A 6,109-nucleotide genomic window follows, 5' to 3' on the forward strand; every position below is an offset into this window, starting at 1 on the left:
CGACCCACTCCATCTGAAAGCGTATTCTCCTTAAACATAAGTTTTCAGAGAATAAAATGTATTCTCTGAATTACTTTAAAGTGATCAGATTCTGGGAGAGAGAAGTTTGAAACTCATTTTCAACTGTGAGTTATTTGTCCTTGGTGTCAAATGTTAAATACATTTGACAATTTCCTTAATTATTCACACCTATGCTATTTGCTAATATGCTATGTGTCCTGACTTCATTTATAGCTAAAAGTCAAGCTTTCAACTTATAATTATCAAAGTTACGCAAATTAAAATGAAATGGGCAGTTTAAAATTTGATTTTAATTCACAAGTAACCATTGAGATTCAAGCTATCATCCTAAGTAAAAATCCTATATATTTCTCAAGTTATTTCCTCTGCAAATACATGAATGTCATCTAGCATGCTGGCCTTTTTAGTGGTTGCATTGATATTCATTAATTCAGGAGTTATTCAAAGAAAAATGTGATTTCATTCAAAGAATATGTTTCCAATACCACCGGAAGAGATGGGGGAGGAGAAGGGGCAACCGGAACATGGCCATAATATTTTAAGTCTAGATGAGATTTTGAGATGGAAATTGTACTCTTGATAAAACAAAACAAAGACCAAAAGGATAGAAAGCGCCCTGCAGGCTATGTTTGTTCTGAGACATTTGTCTTCAAACTACTTTTCAGCATGGAACAAATTTTGACCTTATTTTCTATAACACAGTTTTAAGCATCTTTTCCAATAAATAACTGACCCTGGTACTTGGTGTAACATTTCAAATATATGACATTAAATCCCAATTAATTATTTATATGGGAGTAATGTAAGAAGTTCTAGTTATGGAAATATTTTTCTTTCAAATGTTTTAGGTTTACACCAGTCTTTAAATCATCTGATTTAAAGTACGTGGGGTGTATATGTATGTATGCATATATAAACGTCCATTAATTCACAAGTGTATGGACATGAGTCTACACTGCTCCAAACTTACTAATCATACTGATGAAAAGAAAGAGATGGGGTTTTTACAATTTTTAATGTGGCTAATTTGGTAAATTCTTCTCACCTACCAAGAACACACTCCTGTTTTCAAAAGCCAGCATTTATCACTTTCCTTTGTCCTCATTAAAAGTGAATGAAAAAAAGTCGAGGCAAATCTATTTCTAAACCTTAAATTCATTTTCTATTAAAGTGGTTTTTCCTCGATATAAGTGAATCCCAGAAGGCTGAGAAAAATCTAATAAAAGAACAAGCATTTTTATGTGGTATAGGCAACATCTCTAAACAGACTTCTTTCTATGTCTGAATTGACTTTTTAAAGTACTTAGAGTGTATCTTTGTCCCACATAAGTCACTGTGGTTCTCAGTAGTAACCCTGGTTGACTGCTGTGACCCCTGATCAGTGGAATCCCCATTTTTAATGTGGATATTGCACGTGTTTTCATAATCAAGGCATTGCACAGTGTTCTTTATGAAGATTTCCTAGTAATAGTCTGACTAGAGTAATTCTACAGCCCGTTTGCATCATAATATAACAAATCTTCCAGTCCAGCCATGCCTGGGGTAGAGGTAGTTTCTCCCTTGGGTCTAAGATGGGTTTTCTTCTGCTCTTGTGAAACAAGGGTATCCAGATTAATATCTATAATTGCATCTCTTTATCAACACATAGACCTTTTTCCAGAAGGGCCAAGTGAAGGGGGTAGGCACTTCTAGAATACATGGACAACCATAGCGTTCCACTTTTCCAGGTGTTAGCTACCCACCATCACTGGATTAGAATTCACCAAGTTCTTATCCATAACACTGGTTATTTTCTCAGTCCATTTGCGAATGGAGATAATTGGCTGAACTCTCATCCAGAGACTGCACCAACTAAGATGGCTTCATCTCACCATAACAGGAAATAAAATAGCATGATTGTAAATGCTCAGGTCTAAGGATTGGATTTTCCAAGGAAGTGAATGTAATCCTTCACTTCCTCCATTCTTTACCAAGAGAATAGACACAGAGGAATGGCCCCTTTATCGGGATGCTTACATTAAGTTATAAACTACTTCTGACGGTGTGAAAACAGATAGGAGTTTATTTCTTCCAAATGTCAGACACTGGTAGGTAATGAGGAAGCAGCATCAATCCAGCACTGGACTGCCTAGCCACTGTTGATCTGCCTTTGCAAAAAAAAAAAATCCACAGTTCTTTTATTATTTTTTAAAGCTTTTTATTGATTCTTTGTGAGTTCCACATCATGCACCCTAGTTCAGCTCATCTCCTTGTCCCCTCATATCTACCCTTTGCCCTCGCAACCTCTCCCCCAAAATAAAACACAACAACAGTAACAACAAAGCATGAAACCATCTCATCCTGGAAGCTGTAGCAAGTCACAGTATGTCCCACAGTACACCCCTCTGACCACACATCTTCACTTGCAAAAGTTGATTGCAATGAGTCGTTGGTCTGGTTCTAGGTCTCTGGCTTCCGTGACATCATCAATGTTGGATCCTCACTACGACTCCTCTCAGTTATCCTGCTGTCCTGTGTCATGGAGATCTTATAGCTTTGGAACAATAGGACTGGTCCTGTCACAGTCCCAACCATTCTTAGTTGATATAGATTTTGGTGTGGGCCATCTCAGAGCCTTGTATCTGGATCTTGGTGGTAGCAGAGCTGGTCAATCCACAGGATCTCCCTTATCCCACTAGGGTGAGCTCTGGCTAGGCCACCCATTGCCACCATTGTCAGGAGGCAGGGTCAGCTCTCCTGTCCTCAGGGCTGGCTCACTGGCATCCATGCCTCCAGAGCCACCTCTACTATGCTGGCTCCTGGCCCCACTCTCCCAAATGCTGCAGCATGTGAGGGGCTGGGCCAGCTCTCCTGCTCACCAGTGCCTTTGCCATCATAGCCTGCTCTACTGTGTTGCCTGGGTAAGATACTGGGTCAGCTCTCCAGAGAACACATCCAACGAGGCCCATGGACATCCAAGTGGTCTGCGGTGACTGTCACCACCAGGGACCTCCCCATGTTCTCTAGTGGTAATATGAGCCATGGACATTAACACCAACCCCTACCACCGAGTAGCCAGACTCAGATATGGCCTTCCATGGCAGCTTGCGCTGGGACCTCCCCACTGCTCCAGGTGGCAGGGCTGGCTGCTCACAACAGGTTAGTTCTCTCCACTCAAGTCTCCGATTCCCTCTCTTCAAAGTGCTCAAGCTGTTCCACTTCTCTTTCTGTCCTATTTGACCACCACATACTCAGACATTGTGGTGGCCCCAGCTGCAGGCTGGCTGTGTGGCTGGCAGGTTCCTGGGTTACATCCTCCATCCATGCTGTGCGGTATGTCAGCATGCAAGTGTCTATGGTCTGCCTGTACAGTCCACTGAAGGGCAGGTCTGTGCGGGGCTTGGTGGTCCACAGGTCTCTCTCTGCCTTCCTCCTTCTGTGCTGCCTAGATTTGATTTGATTTTGATTTGATTCAGTTTGATTTTTATGAGTCCTAGATATAAAACACCAATCCAGGCATCAAGCTAGGATGAACAAAGGACTGCCATCTGCTCTGCCCCAGACTGATATAAGAACAAGACTACCAATAAGGTGTCTTTTTGCCTATTCCTGGGGTTGGGCACTGTCTTAGTCAGGGTTTCTATTCCTGCACAAACATCATGACCATGAAGCAAGTTGGGGAGGAAAGGGTTTACTCAGCTTACACTTTCACATTGCTGTTCATCACCAAAGGAAGTCAGGACTGGAATTCAAGCAGGTCAGGAAGCAGGAACTGATGCAGAGGACATGGAGGGATGTTTCTTACTGGCTTGCTTCCCCTGGCTTGCTCAGCTTGCTTTCTTATAGAACCCAAGACAACCAGCTCAGGGATGGCACCACCCACAATGGGCTGGGTCCTCCCACCTTGACCGCTAGTTGAGAAAATGCCTTACAGCTGGGTCTCATGAAGGCATTTCCACAACTGAGGCTCCTTTTCTGTGATAACTCCAGCTTGTGTCAAGTTGACACACAAAACCAGCCAGTATAGGCACCATTTCTATACATTGAGAGTAGCCAAGAAAGCCCAAGCATGAGAAGAGATTAAAGGGCCTCAGCAGTGTGTCTGAATTTGGCTGGTTGTTAGGAATAGCCACATCTTCATTGGTGACAAGAGTAGTGAGGCATCATGGGTAAACTCATCCGGCGAGAGTCTGAAGATCTCTCTGCTCTGACCGTTCCTTCCTAGTGGACCTCTGTCGTGGCTGCCTGCTGACATTTACCATGGTCAATTGTCATGTTAGGGCCACCTATTCACCTCTTATACCTTTGGAGTCCCCACCAGGGCCAACTGTAAGAGCATATGAGTTTCATTTATTCATCGTTTCTTCGTACATCATCATAGCTTTGCCACAATTTGTTTAAAACCAAAATATACTTCCAGAGTTGGGATTTTAAGGATCATAGAGGAAACTGTCTAGTCAAGTTACTGTGTTTTTCTCACCTCATCGCTAGTCTGTAACTAGGTTTACAAGACACCAGACATCATGGAGGACATTGCCATTTAGTCTCCTGTCTGCTGAGTGCAAATGTTTATTGGTATTTGCCAAGTAATAATAGCATGATAAACACATGGTTGGAGTTAATGTTGCTTTGCCTCCAATTGGAATCACTTGAGTAGGGAACTTACCCTAAGAAGGCGGCTTGTTTGCCTTAACTGAGGAAAGGAGACCCATCCTGATTACGGGAAGAGCCTTCTGGTAGCAGCCCAGATAAGAACCTATGGAAGGTGGTAGATTATCTTGTCTTTTGCTTGCTTGGCCTTCCTTATTTCCTGAGTTAGTTGGTTCGATTTACCCTGTTGTTGCTCTTGCTGCTAATGCTGCTACTGTGAACTGAATTCTTTTGCTGATACCGGAACCATCATTTCCCAGCTGTTATTCCAAACCTACTGACCAGCAGTTCTCCAGGATCCTCCTGGGCCTCTGGTGCCCGATGGAACTGAGTAACTAGCAGTTGTCATGCCCCCTCCCAATGAGAGACAGTTATTTTGGGACTACCCCAACTTTTGAAGCAGCCAGCTTCAAGGACCAAGTAATCGATCAGCTTCAAGGACCAAGTAATCAATTGCCAGAGTCTCTGGTACTCTCAGGGATGATCTAGGTGTTGTTACTATTTTAATGCTGACTTAATGAATTTTGTTCATATTTATTAAGAGTATACCAACTGGTACAGATACTAAGCATTTTATGACACGACTTTTCACACGATGTTTGCTCACTTTCCCAAGCACCGTGGAAGGAGGAATCGTACGACTCACAAGTGAATGTGTGGCTTATTAGTTTGTATGGAGTTAGCACTGAAGCTGGGCTCGTTGATATTCCGCTCCCTCTTCAGAGCTTCATTAAAGCTTTCCTTCCAGAAGGCATGACTAAAGCCTTTTGGCTTGCATGGACAGTTCTACAGAACTTGCAAATATTCAGGAAAAAAAAAAGCTTGGGAAGTTTTGATACTTAATTACAAGATTAGGTTAACTACTCTAATACCGTGGGTTTTCAAATTCTCATTAGATACTTTTGATGTTGGGCATATTGTGTGCATCTGTGGGTGCAGAGGGTCCATTTGGCTTAGTTTGTCCCTCCACCCCCAACCTGCACCCAATTACCTGGATGCAGTCTGAGCAGAGGTCACAGCACTCCCAAACATTTCTTTCATCTGAGAGGGAAGATGAAAAATGACCGACCGGCCACTCTCCCGGTGGTGTGCGCCAGCGCTTTGGTTTATCTTCTAAAGGTTTGATGTTTGATAATGAATGAATTAGAATAAAATATGAATGCGCCCTCTGTAAGGACTCAGCAGGAAACATCAGCTATTGAGCCAGATCTCAATCAGTAAATGAAAGAGGTTCCTTCTGGCACTAAGGCTAAGCCTGGGAAGGCTTCTGCTTATTTAGAAGAGAATTGAAGATAAAAGAGGAAATGGATGAGCACACTCGTGTGTGTGTGTGTGTGTGTGTGTGTGTGTGTGTGTGCGCGCGCTCGTTCTCGTGCAAAGAAGGCAGTAAATGGAGGGAGAAAGTTTTAGTTTTTCCGAAGCACCGTGGCTTATATAACCCATGTTAAGTAATGCCTCA

The 6,109-nt window shown here is 42.8% G+C and overlaps 1 pseudogene; it reads right to left on the reverse strand.

Moving 5' to 3' along the window:
* Positions 1-3,484: 3,484 nt before the first annotated feature.
* On the reverse strand, positions 3,485-3,617 carry LOC120098373 (small nucleolar RNA SNORA48; annotated as a pseudogene).
* Positions 3,618-6,109: the final 2,492 nt, after the last annotated feature.

The sequence above is a fragment of the Rattus norvegicus genome, chromosome 18, assembly GCF_036323735.1.
Source record: "Rattus norvegicus strain BN/NHsdMcwi chromosome 18, GRCr8, whole genome shotgun sequence".
NCBI lineage: Eukaryota > Metazoa > Chordata > Mammalia > Rodentia > Muridae > Rattus > Rattus norvegicus.